The sequence below is a fragment of the Dromiciops gliroides genome, chromosome 1 (genome assembly GCF_019393635.1).
Source record: "Dromiciops gliroides isolate mDroGli1 chromosome 1, mDroGli1.pri, whole genome shotgun sequence".
NCBI classification, from domain to species: Eukaryota; Metazoa; Chordata; class Mammalia; order Microbiotheria; family Microbiotheriidae; genus Dromiciops; species Dromiciops gliroides.
In genome coordinates this window covers 234190114-234211561 of record NC_057861.1, presented here as the reverse complement: position 1 = coordinate 234211561, position 21448 = coordinate 234190114, and the positions used below count along the sequence as shown (strand labels likewise).

General features: G+C 38.4%; 1 protein-coding gene and 1 pseudogene across 3 annotated transcripts in view; both read right to left on the bottom strand.

Annotated features, from left to right (window-relative positions):
• Nucleotides 1–21448, bottom strand: part of YES1 (YES proto-oncogene 1, Src family tyrosine kinase) — a 91043-nt gene that overhangs the window by 56076 nt on the left and 13519 nt on the right. The window lies entirely within an intron of this gene.
• LOC122747679 lies at nucleotides 6351–6688 on the bottom strand (annotated as a pseudogene).

Here is a 21448-nt window from a genome sequence, read left to right as displayed (position 1 = left end):
CCTGCTATTCTCCCTACCACCGAGATTAGAATCTTCTGAATTGTCTTTGACTTCCTCCTGGTATCACTTCCAAAATCCAATCTCAGGTGCTTTGATTCTATCTTTGCAATTTCTCTTCCATCTAGCCCTTCCTCTCCATGGCTACGATCAGTCCATCAGAAAGCATTTATTAAGAGTTTGGTTTATGTCCGTGCTAAGGCAAAACCAACCCCTGTTCTTACAATTTGTATTGCTATTTCTAATACCAGTAACTAACATTTACACAGTACTTTAAGATTTGTAAAGCATTTTACATGTTATCTAATTTGGTATTCACAACCCTGTGAGTTAGAGGCTATTATTACTTCCATTTTGCACTGGAGGAAACTGCAGATGAGAGAGGTGAATTGATTTGCCTACGATCACATAGCTAGGAAGTGTCTGAGGCAGAATTTGAACCCAGGTCTTCCAGACACTAAGTGCAAGACTCCATTTGTGACACCTAAATGATCACATTAGGTACATACTAAACAGAAGGATGGTATGCTCTAAGGGTCAGGTTCTGGTAGCTAAAGGGGATTGTGAAGGTTTTTTTATATAAAATGCCTTTTGAGCTAAATCTTGAAGACAGATTCTAAGAGGGAATATTGCAGGCACTGAAGACAACCAGTGTAGACATAGGACAGGGTAATGAGCATTCCGTATGAGGAACAGCAAGTAGGACTGTACAGTTAAATTGTAAAATATGGGGAGAAGGAGGAGATTGTGAAGAAATTTAAATGTCAAATAAGACCAAAGGCAACAGAGACATCCAGGAATTTGTTCATTAGATGGGTAGATCTAACATAGGTATACCTATAATAAGAAAACAATGTTGGTAGTTGTGTAGAAGATTGACTGGAATTGAGAGAGATTTAAAGAAGTGAGTCCAATTAGAAAGCAACAAAAATAGTTCAGGTGTGAGGTGATGAAGGCCTGAACAAATCTAACACTTGTATGAGTGGAGGAAAGACATACAAAAGATGTTAAGTAGAAATGACAAGATTTGTCTGTCAATAGATATATGGCATGATAGGAAGTGAAAAATTGAAAAAACAAAACAAAACAACCACCACTTAAGGATAACACTAGCTTAAATATGCTTTTCCCAATGACAAGCTAAATGTGCTAGCTTAGGAATGTAAGCATTATTTTTAATATTGAAATTCATAAGGCTCTTTCCAGTAGAAACAACCAACATACAGAGAAAAACAAGACCCATTTTCATAATTTGGGGGATGCCTGTAGTTCAGTGCTAGAATTTAAAGAAAACATGCCTTAAAGTGAACTGTCAAGAAAACTTCCTGAAAAAACTGGAAGGAAGAAATCTGGTATTGTGACAATTAACTACAGGCTAAAATGAGGGAGGAAATGATGGAAATAGTTAAAGTTATATAACCAGAATATATAGATATATATAAATATAGATATACACATATAAAAATAATAGTTAAGCTATATAACCAGAATATTCTATATAATTGTGATATAAATTTTTTAAAAGAATAATTTCTATCTCAGGTTTAAAAAGTTAAAAGATGCTAATGGGTTCTTAAGAATAGAATGAAAGCTTATTAGAGACTATCTTCTAGGTTAGAGGGTATTTAATTAATCTAATTAATCTAGAAGGTATTTAACTGGTTATTTTCCTTATTAAAAAACCTTTCTGTTGTTCATAACTTGGAAAACATCGACAAACATGAACATTTTCACATAAAATTAGAGTAAAAAGAAGACTGCGTGAAAACTCCATATTTTTTATTATATATAGCTTCCATTTCTTTTCAAAATTATGCAAAAAATTCTACACGTTAGTTTCAAAGGTGTTTTGTCTGTGTCTCAACCTGCTATTCTATTCTTCTGTTTTTTAAATGCTACAATGATCCTATTAACATTTTTAGCATCACACCATGGGCACTACTGTCTCTCTCTTTCCTCCAAATCCTTACCCCCAAGTTAAAAATAAACCAAAAAACCCTTGCAACAAATAAACATGGTCAAGAAAACAAACAAAACACACACTGGCCATGTAAGAAAATGTTATGTCTCAATTTGTACCTCGAGTTCCCCACATTTCTGTCAGGCACTAGGTAATGTGATTCTTTGTCAATTCTCCTGAGTAATGATTGGTCATTGCATGGATCAGTCTTTCAAACTTGCTTTTCTTTATAATTTTGTAGTTACTGTATAAATTGTTCTGTTCACTTCAAATTAGTTCATGTAGTGCTCCCAGAGTCCTTTGAATCAAACTCTTTCTTGACAAAGTGTTATTCAAACAGTCTCCTAAACCACTAAGGAATCTTCGAAAGAGGAATGACTAGCCACAAATAAAGAATACAAAGAGACTATCAGGTTTTCTATGGTTCTTACATGTACAAATAAGACCTCTATTAGCAGCCACAAAATATTTGCTTTCTTTTGTATTTCTTCATATCTAGTAGTTGGCACATAAAGGACACTTAAAAATATTGTTGACTAAAATCATATGGAAGATAATTTTTTTATTGTTGATGACTTCTTACCTCATTTGGGTTTTTCTTGGCAAAGATATTGGAGCAGTTTGCCATTTCCTTCTCCAACTCATTTTACAGATGAGGAACTGAGACAAACAGGGTTAAATGACTTGGCCAGGGTCACATAGCTAGTAAAGGTCTGAGGCCAGATTTGAAATCAGGAAGATAAGTCTTCCTGTCTTTAGGCTTGGAAGTCTATCCACTCTTGACACCTAGTTGTCCCTATTTATGCCTATTCTACCACATCCTCTCTAGTGTCCTTTAATTCACTGCAATTTTGGGTCTTCAGAGATTGTGGTGTTCTAAGAGTAAATCATATAGCACCACTGCTAGAATACTGTTAAAAAGGATGACATTTTGTTTCAGGGAGAAACTTGAGATTGTTTAAAGTTCTTCTACTATTCTCAGTTTGGGATCCAGCTCTATGATTATCTGTGGAGGCTTCCAAGATAATGGCATACCAATTCAAAGGGACTGTCCATCAAATTGCATCTTTTTTCCAGCGTGGATCATTAGCTCAAAATCTTTTAAAAGGATAATGAAACTCACTGAAGAGGTTCTGTAGTAAAACTGGAATTAATTCAATCAGCAAGAGATTTGGAAGGCTTCATGATGTTCAGAGAATTCAATTTTCTCTCAGAAGCTGTGATGGACATTCTCTTTTACAGTAGCAAATACCTCTGTCCCACATTTGATACTGATAATATAACTTCAACTCCAATACCACCCTGAATATGACAATTTATTTCCTGCGAAGTATAGCTATGGTATTCAAATATAAAACTATTGAAACTCTCAGATCCTATTGCAAATTTGTTACTTAAACTATGACAATGGTTAATTCCTAGAAAGTTTATTTCTTGGTTTTAAAACCATATGGAACCCCAGATGGTATCAATTTATAAAATATAGTAATCAGTATGGTTGAAAAGTCTGTTAACCACCTACAAATAAATTAAGCTGCATTCTAAATGCTAGGGGGAATTCACTATTAAAAGAAAATTTGGCAGTCAGAAATTTTTTTAAAATAAAGAATCATCTTGTAACATGATAATCACCCTATGATTTATCTGTTTGTTAAAAACAAGTTTAGATTTTGTAGAACAGTGCTTCTTAATCTAAGACACATCTGCATTACTGCAACCATTATTGAAGTTCCCCAAGTACAGAATAGGTACATATCTAAAAAGTTTGCTGCAAAGTGAAACCATTTTCCCATGATGAATACCAAGTAGATGAATTCTATCGAAGCTACCTGCTTATTATTGCCAAAGGGAACAAAGGTCAGACTTGATAGGGCACACTTGCTTGAGTTCTTAACCACACCTGAGCTACTTGCTTATATTCAACCAGCCTCATCATTTTCACAGCTGGGAGAAAGGCATAATGGTGCTATAAATGGGAGTAGAAAAAAACTGTTGCTGCAGCAATAGCTTCCACTTAAAAACAAAGATGTGCGGTTGCATCTCACCCAGCATAAAAAGTATTTCTGACAAAAAAGGATGTTAATCTTAAAGAAATGATAAAATGGGAAACTCAAAATTATTTAATAGCCTCTAAAGAGAAAGATGTTCCTCCTCCTTTCCAAAATGAACTCCTCTAATCATAGTCTTAATCCCACTTCTTGCCTGGGGATTCTTGGTTTCTACAATTCTCTTATCTAGTTATCTCCAGTCTTTCCTTCACTGCTAGATTTGGTCTCTCCTACAATAAAAAACAAAGCGCCCTTTACCTGACCTTCCTGTTTCTCCTGGTTTTGATCCAATGACTCCTCATGGCTGTTAAACTACTTGAATGAGTCCTTTCCCTTTCACTTCTGCCTCAATCCCTTTCATTCTTTTAAAAACCACAATCTGGCTTCTTTTACAAGACTTTTTCTAGGGTCACTAATGACTAGATCTTTTTTTTTGTTTTTCCCTCAGGTTTCATGAACTGTAAATATGTCTTGGTAACCCATTATACATTCTTAGTTCCCCTTCCTATTCCTTAAATGTGAGCACTCTGCCCTTTTCCCTTCTCTATACTTCATTCTCTTATACATGGTTCCAGCCATTACTTTATGCTGACTACTCTCAATATGGTGTTTGCTGCCTGAAGACTCCAGGAGAAATGCCAGAACAGAGGTTTGTACACAATTGTAGATCTGACCAAGGCCTCTGATACTGTTAGTCTCCTGAAAGCTTATGGAAAATTAGGTCAAAATTTCGTTACCTGGACAAGTTCATCAGTATTGTACATCAATTTCATGAGGGCACGCTTACCCAGGTTCTAGACAATTTACAGTGCTATTGCGCTTTCCCAGTCACCAAATGTAGTGAAATAAGGCTGTGTGCTTGCTCTCATGCTTTTTTTAGTACGATGTTTTCATCCATGTTGCCAAATGCCTTCAGTGAGGACTAACATGGTATTAAGGTCAGCTACTTCACTGATGGTAAATATTCTTCAACTTGGAAAGGCTATCCAAGCCAAGACTAAAGTGAAGGAAGTGTTGGTGCATGATTTTTTGTTTGCAAATAATTGTGTATTCAATGCAGTCTCTGAAGCTGAGATGCAACAAAGTATAGACCCCCTCTGCTGATTGTGCTAATTCTGGCCTAACACCACCAAGAAAACACAGGTGCTCCATCAGTCAGCACCACAACATCTATATATGGAACTATCAGTTATAGCAAATGGAGAAGTTTTGAATACTGTGGATAATTCATTTACCTTGGCAGTATACTCTCCAGGGACATACACATTGAAAATGAGGTTGGCCATGCATTGCCAGAGTTAGCTGAGGGTTTGGGAGGCTCCAAAGCAAAGTGTGGAAGACAAATTAGACTGAATACCAAACTGAAGGTCTACAGAGCCATTGTGCTGCTTCATTGTTGTCTGCCTGTGAAACCTGGACAGTTCTGTAAGTGCCATGGCAGGAAACTGAATCACTTCCATTTGAATAGTATTAGGAAGATTCTGAAGATCAACTGGCAAGATAAGATACCAGACACTGAGGTCCTTTCTTGAATTAAGCTGACAAACATTCAAACTCTACTGCAGAGAGCACAACTCTGATTGGCTGGCCATGTTGTTCAAATGCCTAAAAGATGACTTTATGGAGAACTCACACAGGGCAAGAGCTCACAGGGTGGTCAGAAGAAGGTTATTCTCAAGGTCTCTTCTAAGAACTTTGGGATTGATTGCATGACATGGGACACTGGCACAGGACTGCCCATCATGGTATGCCTCATTAGAGAAGGTACTGTGCTCTATGAGCAAAGCAGAATTGAAGTAAACTCAAAATAAATTTGAGATATGCAAATTTAGAGAATCCAACCCATGTGTTCACATGGATTATTTGTGCTTGACCTATGGTAGAGCACTCCAAGCTCATATTGGTCTGATATACCATAGTCAGACACACTATAGCTTGACTCTTAACATATCATTTTCATCCTCTTTGAGAACAAGGGACAACCACCAACTATATAGTCAGTGTGCACTCTGTTCTGGTTCTGCTTCCCCCAAACCCCTGAATTATTTAAAAAATAATGCAACCATTATCAAAATTACCCAGAGTAAAAATCCTGAAATCTTTTGCCTCTTCATGGCTATTATTTAATATATGTTCTCCCTTTCATAATCAAATTATAAAAAGTTATTTATTCTCCTTGCCCCCATTTCTTCCCTTCTTATTCACTTCCCAACCCTTTGAAATCTGACTTTTGACCTCATTGTTCAACTGAAGTTGCTCTCTCTAAGGTTACCAATGATATCTTCTAATGGTCAAAATCATTTTCTCAATTCTCATCTTTTTTTTCCCCAAAACTGTATCAAATTTGTTTTATTCTTTACACTTCCTCATTCATCTTGATTCAGTCATTAGTGCTGCTTCCTTCTGAAGGAGCATCCTTCTGTAAGTCTTGCCTTTCCTCTGTAGGCTGACTAAGTACAGTGGAGCATCCGACACAGAGAACCACCGTTTGTGCATGGCTGAAGACAGTGGTGATTTTATAGCAGCCCGGGCACTTTACATCCATGAAATACAAGTTTGGACTCTGCACCAGGCGCTGCTTCTTGTGTTTCCGCTTCTCCTCCTTGGGAGAGGGGTGCAGGAGATCTTTCTCAAGGCATGTTGGCACGGGGAGATCTTCACCGATGGAAAAGCAATTCATCATTCTTGAGAGCTCCCTTCAACATGACACTGTTGGCCATCCTCTCCTCCGGAATACTTTCTACACCCCAAGCCCCCTGGGCCCTGTGCTCTCCCTATACTTCTAGATGACCTCATCAACTCCTATGGATTCCAATTATCATCACTATGCAGATGACTCCCAGATATGTACATCCAGGTCAAGTCTTTTTCTTGAGTTTCAGTCCCATTGATCTCCAACCATCTACTGGCCATTTTAAACTGGATGTCTCATAAATATCCAAACTCAGCATTTTTTCATTTTTTCAAATTTCCCTATGTCATAAATATCACTGTCCTAGTCTAGTTTGCAACATTGAGCTAATTCTTAACTATTTATTCTCCCCTGCTTCATAAATCTAATCAGTTGCCAAATTTTACTGATTCTCCTCTCTCCTATTTGGATTCTTCTTCTCCATTCACACTTCTCAGGTTATTAATAAAAGTTTCCTAACTGATCTCCTAAACTCAAGGTTCCCCCTTCTCCAATCCATCTATCAAGTTGCAAAAATATTTTTTCCTAAAGCACAGGTCTTACCATATTACTCCCTCAATCAAGAAAATCTTGTGGTTCCTGATTACTTTAGAATCAATTACAGACACCTCTGTTTGACATAACCCTTTGCCATCTGGCTCCCAAAGCTTATTTATTCAACTGTTACCAATTCAACTGTTACTGTTCTCCAAAGTTACTAATGCTCTTTTACCTACCCAACCTAATAATAAGCCTTTTCTCAATCCTTAAATTTTTGACCTTTCTGTTGTATTTGACCAACTATTTGTGACTTTGCTACTCCTTGATTTTCTCTTGCTACCTGTCTCCATCCTTTGCTTCCTTTGATTTCTCCTTCCTTCATCCATGTCAAGCCCACAATCTGTGGGATGTCTCCCCAGGTTCTGTTCTAGTCCCCCGTCTTCTCTATGATCTCTCAATGGATTCATTTATCATCTCTGTGATGATCCACAAATCTGCTTATTCTGTCTCAACCTCTCAAGTGAACTCCAGCCTCAAATTTCAACTGTCAATTAGACATCCCAATTTAAATATTCAGTAGACATCTTAAAGATGTCCAAAATCATTTGTTGAAGGTACCACCATCCTCTGTTACCCAGACTTGTGACTTAGGTGTAAAACTCCACTCCTTACTCTCTCTCACCTTCTATATTCAATCACGTGCCAAAGTCTATTGATTTTACCTCTATAACTTCTCTTCACATATGCCCCCTTCTCTCCTCTGATACTGTAACCGACCTGGTACAGGACCTCATCACCACATGCTTGGGACTATTGCAATAACCTGCTGGTTTGATGTCCCTACCACAAGTCTCTATCTAGCCTATCATCCACTCAACAGTCAAACTGAGCTTTCTAAAAAGCACAGGTCTGAATCTATCAAGTGCCCCTCCCCCTTCAATTAACCCCACTGGCTCCCTGTTATCTCCAGGATCAAATGTAAAATCCTCTATTTGGCTTTTGAAGTCCTTCATAATCTGGCTTCTGCCTGTCTTTTAATCTTTTTACACTTTATTCCCCTTCTTTGTATTCTGCAAACCAGCAACAACTGGCCTGCTTATTACTGTTTGTTTCACATGGCACTCTATTTCCTGGGTATTCTTACTGGCTGTTCCCTATGCTTCTAACTCTCTTCCCTCTTCATCTCTGTCTTCCTACAATTCACACCTTCTGAAAGAAGATTTTCTCAGTTTTCTGTAATCTTAATGCTTCCCTCTAAGACTAACTCCAAAGGAAGTTAATGAACTGGCCTTGAGTCATACAGCTAGCAAGTGTCTGAGGCTGGATTTGAACTCAAGTCTTCTTGACTCCAGTCTCAGTACCCTATCCAGTGGACCACCCAATTTTTATCAAAATCAGAGAGAGACAGAATGTGTGTACAGGGAGTCATCCATTTAAATGCATCCAATTCACATTCACCCTGGATTGCCTCTCACCTTTCTCTTCTCATTGGCACAAAGGAACACTGTTGACCACCTATAACCACATCTTGATATTTTTTCCCTCGTTTTTCCCGACACTCCTCTCTCCTGATTCTTTTCCTGTCTAACAATCCATACTGTCTCTCTTACCAATGCCCATCATCTTCTTCTTTTTTTTTTTTTGGCGGGGCACTGAGGGTTAAGTGACTTGCCCAGAGTCACACAGCAGTAAGTGTCAAATGTCTGAGCCAGATTTGAACTCAGGTCCTCCTGAATCCAAGGCCAGTGCTCTATCCACTATGCCACCTAGCTGCCCCACCCCCCATCATCATCTTACTTTGTAAATATAGGTGTCCCTAAAGGCTGTCTTCTCTATTTCTCCACTGAAAACCTCATCTATACCCCCTAAGTCTTCAATGATCATTTCTACATAATGACCCATGAATCTATACATTCAGCTCTAATTCCTTCTCAAATCCAGTCCCATGTTTCAAACTACCTTATTTGCTGAAACAGCACCTGGATGTGCTACCAATACCTGAAAATCAACAGGTTCAGGATAAACCTGAACTCATGATCTTTTCTCTCAAAACTGCTGTTCTTACTAATTTATATTTCTATTGATTCATCATCTTTCTACATCTGATCTGTTGCTACATTTTGTTGACGGGAGCAATGGAAGGTTTGAAAAGGAATGAAAAAGCCTGGAAAAGCCACTTGATGAGAAGGACAGTGAATGCATTAGGGTGGCATAAAACGATCACCTTGACAAAGACTTCAAGTTTTTGGTTAAGAATTCAATTAGGTGGGCCAGTGTTACTGGATTAAAAAGAATGTGGGGAGCAGCTAGGTGGCGCAGTGGATAGAGCACCAGCCCTGGATTCAGGAGGACCTGAGATCAAATCCGGCCTCAGACACTTGACATTTGCTAGCTGTGTGACCCTGGGCAAGTCACTTAACCCCCAATTGCCTCGCCAAAAAAAGAATGTGGAAGAGAATACGGAAGAATAAAAAGGAAGGGGCTAGGTTATGAAGGGCTCTGAATGTCAAGCAGAGGACTTTGTATTTGATCTTGGAAGTGATGAGGAGTCACAGTTTAGGAAAATCACTTGGGTGGTTAAATGAAGGATGGACTGGAGTGGGGAGAGACTTAAGGAAGGCAGACCTAGCAGAAGAATATTGCATGAAGAACTGGAAGGATAGTGTTGCACCCTCCAGTAGTAACAGGAAGGAAAGAAGAGGAGGAGGTTTTAGGGGAAAGAGTGAGATTGGAGATCAGCATAAATTAAGGTGGAATAGGTGGATTTGAGAATCATCAGCATAAAGACAGTAATTAAATCGATGGGAGCTGATGAGATTACCAAGTAAAGTAGAGAACGGGAGAGGACTCAGGAAATAAGCCAGTGGGAACCTATGATTAGAGGGCATGATCTAGATCAAAGCTTCTTCCAAGTCCTTAAATCTATTCCATCAACAAATACCTATATGGCATGAGTTTGGTTCCTGGTCTTTGACCATTTAGGCACTCTCTACCTGATCACTATGCAAACACCTTGAAGGCAGTGATTTTTGGTTTTGAACCTAGCACCTGGAATAATGCCTACATTATATAGGAATTACTTAATGTCTACTGAATTATTGTTACTATTTGTCCTCCATTCTCAAAGAGGACTGTAACATAGGAAGTTGATGTCATGATTTTCAATGAATTGGATTTAAGTGAGGGAGGGCCTTGCAAAGTCACCAGCCTCACTCTTCTCCACAGCCATCTCGGCCCAGTAGCAAGTTCTACATCAGGACAACTGGAGATGGTCCTGGATGTTTGAGGCAATCGGGGGTTAAGTGACTTGCCCAGGGTCACATAGCTATTAAGTGTCTGAGGTGAGATTTAAACTCAGGTCCTCTTGACACCAGGGCAAGTGGCTTATCCACTGTGCCACTCTAATGGCTCTGGAGAAGAGAGTGAGATTGGTGGCCTTGCACAGCCCTTCCTCAAATCCAATTCAGTGCAAGTCATGACATCACTTCAATGTCATGGTCTTCTTTGAGAAGGGCAAACAACAAATTGACAAGTATATGGTTGGACCATAAGATCTTCTCCTTTCCTCTTGTTACTAAGAAAAGTTCACTGTTTGAATCTACCTGCAAGGTTATATAGTGGGCCAAATTTTTTTGGACAGCAAACCAGACATCCTTGAAGGATTGTTGGGTGGTATAAAGATACTAGACCAGACTCCCTGGTGTCTACCTGCATTCCCCAAGGACAGCAGATTTCCTTGAGGTAAGAACAGAACAGCAATTAGAAGAACTGTTCTAAACTTAACTCATTACAGTCTAGCTGAATTTCTGAACTAAGTTCAGAGACAAAGAACCACGACTTGGGTAGTTACAGGACAAAATCCACTGGCTATAAATAGGATCAATAGAAGATAATACTGAGTCAATTTAATCTTCTCAGTATCCCACCCTGGGAAATGTTCCCTCCATATACTCTTCCCTCTCTACTCTCCCAGAAAGCCATCCCCCATTAAAAAAGAATCTAAAACAAAAACCCAAGATTTCCCCAAGAACTACATGAATCTTAACCATGAAATATTATCTGCAGATATTACACACTTAAATAATTGGAGAAACATGAATTGTTCATGAGTAGGTCAAGCCAATACTACCTAAATTCATTTACTTATTCAGTAACATACCAACAAAACTCTCCAAAGAGTTACAGACCTAGAAAAAGTAATAATAAAATCTATATAGAAGAACTAAAAGTTAAGAATCTCAAGGGTAATAATGGAGAAAAAGTATAAAGGAAGGGGGTCTGATCTATAAGTACCAGACCTCAAACAGAATAGAATCCCTAAAATATTATGGTATTGGTCCAAAAAAGGGGGAGGCAGATCAGTGGAACAAATAAGGTATACAACACAGAGGCAAACAAACACAGTACTAAGGTGTTTAATTAAGCCAGAGACCAGAGAACTGCTGGGAAAACTGGACAGGAGTCTGGCAGAAATTAGTTTTAGCCCAACTCCTCTCACCACACATCAAGATAAGCTCCAAAAGTATATATGCATATATACATCATAAATTTATTGTAGTAAAAGTCAGAAGGGAAACACAGATCTTGCTCAAAGTTTTAGCTTTGCCATATCTCTAGCAGAAGCCCTCATGTACAGAGTAGGTATTCAAGAAATACTTACAGAAAAAATATCACCAAATTGTAAAGCATGTTTGAACATGAACAGAACATCACCCCGCCCCCCCCATATTGGATAAAAAATAATTTTTCCCTAACCATGAACTTCTGTTGTTTTCTTGGAGACAAAGCAATATAAAAATGCTCGTGACTTAGACAACATCTTTGCCTGTTTAAGGCTATTAGATAAACAGGCAATTTATGGTTTTGTTTATGTAGGTTAAAAAAAAATGTTAAAGCCTTCAAATCCTCCCCTCTTAACTTCCTTGTTACTGACAAGTCACCCAGGCTCAAAACTGAGCTATCATCAGATCTGTTGCCAAGGTCTTTCTAATTTACATTCTTAACATCTCTCATATATACCTCCTCCTCTTGACACTGAAACCACCAAGATGCAGGCATCTACACAGACAGTAGGTGGCAGAATTCAGGCCTTTTGATTTCAAGACCAGTGTTTTATATTATACGTCATACCACAAGTTAGTTTTCTTATCTTACGAAGTTGAAACACCCTAAAGATATTATTTTCATCCCTGTTCCCATTTCCAAAATGAAAAGAAATGAAAAGACAAAGGAAACGAAATGTATTAAAAATAGTTTATAAAAAAATTTTAACAAAGTTTCCTCAGCTCATCTCACCCCTAATCAATGCCAGTCTTCATGGATAGCTCTATTATAAAAGGATGTAAACAGTATGACTTAAGTAACTTGCTTTCTCTTCTAAGAAGTCTGTAGAAAAATGCTAATTGCATGGTAGAAAGGCAAAAAAGCAAGCAATGCTTCTCCAGCAACCTGTAAGAGAAGCAAGAACTTAACGTTTTCAATTAAGAAAAAACCCACAATTTATGAAAATGCACACTTAAGCCCTACAAAACAATAAAGAAATAAAATGTAGTAACTTTTCACAGCAAAAAAAAAATCAACATTTAAGAAATACTTATTCTAAAATAAGTGTTAACTTATTTGCCTTGATCCTGGTTGCTGCATTTTCCATTCCTCAATACTTTTTATAAAGACCTATGCAATTAGTCTTATTTAAATCACATTTGATAAATATTACATGTTTAATAATAACAATCTGCAGGTGACACTAAGTCATTTTATGTAATAAATTAAAAAACCATTTTATGTTGGTGATATCATATGGAAAAAATTTTAAGATATCATCATAATGTACTGGTTTTAATATCCTAGGCTTTTTGTAATTATCAATTAAATGTATTTCAAATTTTGCCAAAGGTTTTAAGAACAAAGAATTTTTGCCTTAAGAAAAGCTTCTTAGGGTTATAAAGCTGTGCATACCCTTTGACCCAGCAATACCACTATTTGGTCTTTTTCCCAAAGAGATCATAAAAAAGGGAAAACGACCCACATGTACAAAAATATTTATAGCAGCTCTTTTTATGGCAGCAAGGAATTGGAAATTGAGGGGTTGTCCATCAATTGGGGAATAGCTGAACAAGTTGTGGTATATGAATGTAATGGAATACTATTGTGCTGTAAGAAATGATGAACAGGCAGATTTCAGAGAAACCTGGAAGGACTTGCATGAACTGATGATGAGTAAGATGAGCAGAACCAGGAGAACATTGTACACAGTATCAACAACATTATGTGTTGATCAACTGTGATAGAGTTCACTCTTCTCAGCAATACAATGGTCCAAGATAGTTCCAAAGGACTCATGATGGAAAATGCTCTCCAAATCCAGAAAAAAAGAACTGTGGAATCTAGATGCAGATGAAAGCATACTATTTCTATTGTTTTGTTGTTTTTCTTTTTTGAGGTTTTTCCTTTTTGCTCTGATTCTTCTTTCACAGAATGACTAATGCAGAAATATGTTTAATGTGATTGTACATATATAACCTATAGCAAATTACTTGCTGTCTTGGGGAGGGGGGAGCAAGGGAGAAAAATTTGAAACTAGAAATCTTATAAAAACACATGTTGAAAAATGTGCACATACAGAACATTAAGAGAATACTTTAGGGGCAGCTAGGTGGCGCAGTGGATAGAGCACTGGCCCTGGATTCAGAAGTAGCTGAGTTCAAATCCCGCCTCAGATACTTAACACTTACTAGCTGTGTGACCCTAGGCAAGTCACTTAACCCCCATTGCCTCACCAAAAAAAAAAAAAAGAGAATACTTTAAATAAGTATTCAAGCTAAATATGAAAAAGGGAAAAATATTGCAGTATAAGTACAAAATAAGAGAGATTTCAGCTATATGTTGTGAGAAAATAATTTTAATAATGGATTTCTTGGGGGACCCAGAGATCAATTTCTCAGTCCTCCCCCACCCCTTCTCCGGAAAGTCCAGTTCTCTTTGGTCTAGGACAAATCCAAAGAACAAAAGAAATGGAGATAGATTCTTTTGTTTAGATGAGTGATGGCCTTAGGGGGCAGCTGAGTAGCAAAGTGGATAAAGCACTGGCCCTGGATTCAGGAGGACCTGAGTTCAAATACAGCCTCAGACACTTGACACTTACTAGATGGGTGACTGGGCAAGTCACTTAACCCTCTTTGCCCCACCAAAAAAAAAAAAAAGTGAGAGACACAAGTGAAGGCCAGATGGGATCAAACCACACCTAGACAATGGACTTTACCTTAAGCAACTTGAGTGAGGGTCTTTTGCATACTTTTCCCTGAAGTAGAGTTCATTTTAACGTGGACCACCTTCAAATCATGTCAACCAATGGAAATGAAGCTAACCAATTAGCTTTGATCAATGTATCAACCCACTTCAATTGAAAAGAGGATAAAAACCCTTTGAAGACACCATTAGATGCTTTTTTGGGTTTCAGAGACTCTTTTAGGACAGCCTGGGGTTTTGGGGGCTTTTCTCCTGCTTGAGCTAACTGCCATGCAGAAGCTCTCACCCTGCTTTCTCTACCTGAGACCAAGTTAGGGAGATGTGTTCTTTACTGCTATTAATAAAAATAATATGCAATACCCCAAACTGGTATCAATACTAATAGAAATTAATTTTTAAAAACATACTGTCATTGTAATACGACAAAAGTATCTTAAATGTTGTATTGAGAGAAACGATTATTTATCTTATGTGAATAACTAATTATTTAATTAGGACTAAGGTGTTTCACCTTTTCTACTTCCTCATTCAGAAACCAGTCCCCCTAGGTTATTCAGGCAGCCTTCGAAGTATAGGGCTGATAATGAGAGGGAAAGCTCAAAGAAATTTTCCTTTAGGTGAATTGATGGGATTCCCAACCATGGTGCTTCACTTGATCTGGGGGAAAAGTGGATTCTCCCTTTTAAAAGTCTAGATTACCCTGGAGGGGTGATATAAGAATAGATAAATCTTTTTGACCAAGACTTGGGGATCAGAGTCATATCCTCCAAACCCTCATTAATAGAGGTTAGAAACTTCTCTTAATATTCGGTTTCTAATTTCTTATTAACCAATCAGAGTTGACTGCCACCCACAGGAACACCCACTCTTCCAAGGGCATATAAGCGTTGTGTTCCATGATGGGGTCTCTGGCATTCAAGAGTGTCACTGACCGATTTTTGTTAATTAGTGCTAGCATGATTAATAAAATGATTAATCACTCAGAAATTATCTCTCTCAAGCTCTTTATACATCACAGATTGGAGTTAACTTTTCACTACATTAAATTATTTTGCAATGCTAAAAACACCCTAATTTCTCAGATTTTTCATATACAGGCATATAATTTTTCTTTCTTTCTTTTTTTAGTAAGGCAATTGGGGTTAAGTGACTTGCCCAGGGTCACACAGCAAGTAAGTGTTAAGTGTCTGAGGTCACATTTGAACTCAGGTACTCCTGACTCCAGGGCCAGTGCTCTATCCACTGTGCCACCTAGCTGCCCCCCAGGCATATAATTTATAACGGCGTCCCAGGCACTACTACCATCAAGTGAAGTAATATTTGCAAAGACTTACCAGAGTGCCTGAAACAGAGTAGGCAAATCCATCCCTCCCTCCCTTCCTTCCTCTGGTGAGAAGGAGAGAGAGAAGGAGAAGGAAGAGTGGAAGGAGACAAGCAAATAAAAAAGCTGCTATTGAACTAGAAAGTTGTGGTGCCCAGTTGTACTCAAAACCAGTTCTGCCATGAGAATGATGGTGAACTACTTGAATTCCTCTGACTGGAAAATGGATTTAAGCTAAATCTTAATGTTTGAGATGTATGAGGTAGAGAAGAAGGCTCAACCTTCTCTTTGCTTTCCTACAAAAAGCCCCCTAGTTGACACCACCTTCCTGATATGCCAGAAATCCAAGTGGTCTTGTGTGTCCAGAAATGACATCTGGAATTTTGATGAGTTCCTTGGGGGGGGGGGGGGGGATTGATTGTATACAAGTGATCAAGTGAGGGAGTACAGCAGATGCCCTGAAAATGATACTAAGGAGCTCCTGACTAATGTGTCCAAGGAGGTGACAGGCTTCTGCCTCTGACAAAATACAACTATTGCTCAGAGCACATTGATCTCTCCCAAGGAGGGTTGTCTGGGTGATTGACAATGGAGTGCCAATGTCCATGTGAGCTTTTTCTACGACAGTGTTTCTTTTTTAAATTTTGGGTAAGAAACACTTCAACAGCAGTTCAAAACCAGACTCAGAGACTAGCTGTGTGATACTGGGTTAGTCACTTAAACTGTTTGCCTTAATTTCCTCAACTGTAAAATGGGGATAATAATAGCACTTAGTTCTCAATGTAGTTTTTGAGGATCAAATGAAATAATAATTATAATGCGCATTAGCACAATGTCTGTTATACAGTGTTAATAAATGTTAGCTATTATTATTGCTTTTTTCCCTACCCCTTTCCTTCTTGTTTAGTTATTATGATAAAGTTTTAATTTTTAAAAAGGTTTTTTTGGGGGGAGAAGGGCAATTAGTGTTAAGTGACTTGCCCAGAGTCACAAAGTTAGTAAGTGTCAAGTGTCTGAATCATATTTGAACTTAGGTCCTTCTGAATCCAGGGCAGGTGCTTTATCTGCCCCATTAATTTTTTAATTTTAAGGAAAAGATATAAATGATACATATATTATACAATAGCTATATAGATATATTCAATATAAATCTGTGTAAATGGAAGCTAAATTGTTAGGATTATATAAAGCCAATGAACTTGGTAACAGCTTATGTTAACTGCTAGCAAAATACAAAGAAAGAAAAGTCTCTGGCATACAAATCCAAACATATAAATTGATGGCAACATGGTTCAGTGGAAAAAGCATTGCATTTGGAGTCTTAGAGCCAATTTTAAAACCTGGCTCTGCTACTTTACCTGTATGAGAATTGGGTAACTTGCTTAGCTTGCTTAGATCGATCTCTGAGATAGATTTTGCAGCTCTAAATCTATGATCACCATTTGAATCAATAAATTCAAACCAACAATTATTAAATGTCTACTACCAGAAAAGCTATGTGCTAGGTACAGTGAGCTAAACAAAGATAAATGAGAAAAGTTATCTGGTCTTCAAGAAGTCTATAATTTAAGTTCCACCTCCTACATGAAGACCCCACTGTTAACTCTTTTTTTCACTTTATTTCTTTCATTTTTTTTCCTTTTATTCGAGTTTTCTTATGCAAAAGGACTAATGCTAATGCTTCACATGATTTCACATGTACAACCTATATATATCCTACCACTTACCGCCTCAGGGAAGGGGGAGGAAGGAAAAGAGGGACAGGATTTGGAACTCAAAACTTTAAATAAAAATGTTTATTATTAAAAAAAAAAGGTCAAATTTCTTGAGGTCTATTCTACTTCCCTCAGGGCCTACTGTTTGTAGATTCAGTAGGGATCTGCCAAGAGGCGTTTACATCTTACTCAGGACAAACCACAGTTCCTGGGGTCTTCTCTGAGGTCCTCTCAAGATATCTTAGGAGGACAACAGCTTTACCCCTTTATTTTTGTTACTCTATGTTCATTTATTGTAATTTTCTCTTGGTGGAGGAAATCTGGAGATCAGCTGTTAACTCTTAACTCCAAATATTACACTTATCTGTAGACCGGATCTATGTGTCACCTGATCCATGGAATGCAAGTAAGCTCCCTAAGGGCAGGAACTCTGTTTTTTGTGTCTTTAAATATGGTCACCAAGGGCTCCACCTTGCAGAAGCTGTGTAAGGAATCTTTCACATAATTTCCTTTATAGAAGGCAGGATTTGACCTCCAGCTCACTGCACTTTCCATCTGCAGTACAGGTTGGTTTCAGTTCCATGGAACAAGATGCCTCTGAGCAGGGTTATCTCCAGGTGTCCCGGTATTCCCTACTTCTGCCTTTTGTGTGCGGTCTCCCCCATTAGACTGTAAGCTCCTAGAAGACAAAGGCGGTCTTCTGATTTGTATCCCCAGGGCTCAGGGCCTTGCCCGTGGTAAGGGATTTAAAAAATGTTTATTGAATTGAACCTAAACTTTCTAGCTTATCCAGCACATACCTAGCAGTGTTTTGTATATGGGAGGTACCTAGAAGAATTCAAGAAGTTTCTTGAATCAAATTTATTCCAAATTCACTTACTAGGCAAGTTGAAATACCTCACCCATGGACCTGGTAAATATAATAAAAACATATCATTTTTATGTAGAACAGTAATGTCAAACTCAAATAGAAACCAGGCCACTAAGTACATAAGGATCCCTGTGGGCTGAATATTGACTTAGAAAAACACATATTAACATAATCTATGTTGTATTGTATTTTTGTTTCTTGTTAAATATTCTATTATAATCTGGTTCAGGCCCACCACGTGTTGTAGGCTGTGTTTGATTATGCCCTAAGGCATAGAAAGTACTTCTCTCAAAAATTAGTAATAATCTATGAAAGCCAGACACTGTGCTTAAGCACCAGGGATACAAAAGAAAAAGCACAGTACTAGCCCTCAAAGAGTTTACATTCTAATGGGCTAACAACGGAAAGTAAGTAGGTATCAATTACATAAGGGTTAAAAAAAAAAAAAGATGCTCTGAAAGGGGAAGGCACTAATAGCTGGGAGAACTAGAAAAGGGCTCATGGAGTAGCTGGGATCTCAGCTAAGTCTTGAAGGAAGCCTGGGAAACTAAGAGGAGGATGTGAGGATCAGTAGAGCATTCTGGGCATGTGGGACAGCTAGTACAAAGGCAAAGAAAAGGGAGATGGATCATTAGCTAGTGTTGCTGGAATGCAGAGACTGCATGGAGGAGAAGGAAGTTCACATTCTAAAGGCAGGAAGGGGACAAATTATGAAGAGCTTTAAATGCCAAATAGGAGACTTTATATTTGATCTTGGAGGCAATAAGGGACCATTGGAGGTCACTGAATAGGGGATGATATGGTCAAACTCTGGCTTTAAAAAAATCATCTTGGTGGTTGTGGAGAATGGAAGGCCATGGGGAATGAATTGAGGAAAGGAGACCAACCAAAAGGTGAGAGGTAATGAGAGCCTGAACTAGGGTTGTGGTTAATGTACACGAGAAATGTTACCAGGGTATAAAAGACAAGATTTGGCAAAGATTGGATACATGAAATTGGAGTGAAGAGCAAAGATGGAAGCAGATTATGAGTCTGGGTGACTGGGAAAATGGTAATAGTGAAGGAGGAAGAGAGGAAGGTTTGGGGGAAAAAGAGAATGAGTTCTGTTTTGGATATGTGAAATTTGAAATGCCTGTGAAACATCCAATTTGAGATAGCCAAAAGGCAATTGTGAGATGGGAGCTCAGGAGAAAGACTAAGCAGAATAGATTGATTTGGGAAATAGTCTGCAAAATGATGATACTTGAACCCATGGGAGGTATTGAGATTACCAAGCAAGATACAGTTAAATAATCAGCAAAGAGGCCGAGGATAGGTGGTTAGACAGACAAGAATGTGCAGAGAACTAGGAGAGAATAAACTCTGTAGAGAAGAGTCTCACTAAAATCTAGAGAGGAGAGAGAATATATAGGAAGAAGTGATCAACAGTGTCTAATGCTGGTGAGACTGAGAATAAACCATTAGAATTGGTCATAAGGGGGGCAGTGGCCCTGGAGTCAGGAGTACCTGACTTCAAATCCGGCCTCAGACACTTAACACTTACTAGCTGTGTGACCCTGGGCAAGTCACTTAACCTCAATTGCCTCACCAAAAAAAAAAAAAAAAAAAAAAAAAAAAAAAAGAATCGGTCATAAGAAGAAAGGAAGTGGAGACACCTAAGGTAGACAGGGTTCTAAAAGGATTACCCAGGAAGGGGAAAAGAGAAAGATAATGATAGCTACTGGAAAGAGATAATTGGATCAATCTGGGGATTTTTCAGAAAAATAGAATAGGTGTTTGTAGGCAGCAGGAAAAGAAGCCAGAAGACTGGGAGATGATGGAGATAATGAAGATAAGAAGGACCACCTCCTGGAAATTTCTGGGAAAGAATAGGATCAAGGGTTATACGAACTGAGGTTGGCTTTGTCAAGGCAAAAAGAGTCACCTCTTCAAGACCAGAGTGAAGGTGGCTGTGACAAAACAAGCCTGAATGATGTGAGATGAAGAGTGAAGGGAAAGTTCTAGGCAAATGGACAAAATATGGGGTGCTAGAGGGTAAAGTATGAGGCAGAGTTATATTCAGAGGATAGGGAGACAGGCCTTTATGAAGAGCCTGCTTTTATTTTATACACAATTCTAATAAGTTTTACTATGTGTCTTTCGTCTCGTGAGATTAGAAGTAGAATGTAGGGGGCAGCTAGGTGGCGCAGTGGATAGAGCACCGGCCCTGGATTCAGGAGTGCCTGAGTTCAGATCCGGCCTCAGAAACTTGACACTTACTGGCTGTGTGACCCTGGGCAGGTCGCTTAGCCCCCATTGCCCCGCAAAAAAAAAAGAAGTAGAATGTAAAAAAAAAAAAAAATCAGGGAGGGGAAAATTAACAGCTAGAAGCAGATACCCAGACAAAATCATTAAGTGTCAGAATGAAAAACAAACCCAAGAATTAAAAAAAAAAAACTTGGAGTCTAAGGACATTTAGTATAGGAATAGCCTCAACAACCCCATAGCTTCTGATATCATTTCTGTGTGGTTTCTAACTGATATTTACACTTCTGAAAATTAATCAAGAAAAAGGACATTATGTTCAAAGTACTTTTCTGAAAAATGTTGAACATAATGTTAGCCCTTGGAGAGTTTAACTCAGTTATCTGGAAAATTCACTTCTGTAAATTCATATAAAAATTCTGAAATTTGTCAGGGAACATATTTGTCAGTTGACAAGTATTTAACAAGTGTCTACTCTGTGATAGGCACTGAAGATACCAAGGAAAGTAAAGATGAGTCCCTGTTCTCAAGGAGCTTACAGTCTAATGGGGGAGACAACATGCAAACAACTCTGCACAGACAAGATATATACAAGATAAACTGGAGATAATCAACCTAAGGAAGGCACTAGAATTAAGGAGGACTGGGACAGGCTTCTAGAAAGAGGGTGAGTTTAACTGGGATTTGAAGGAAGCCAGGGAAGCCATGAGGTGGAGAAGAAGAGGGAGAATATTTCGGGCATGAGAGACAGCCAGTGAAAATACCCAGAGTAAAAGAGATGAGTGCTTTGTGTGGGGAAGAGCAAGGAGGCTAGGTATCACTGGATGGCAGAGCAAGTAGAGGTAAGTAAGGTGTGAGGTACTGGAAAAGTA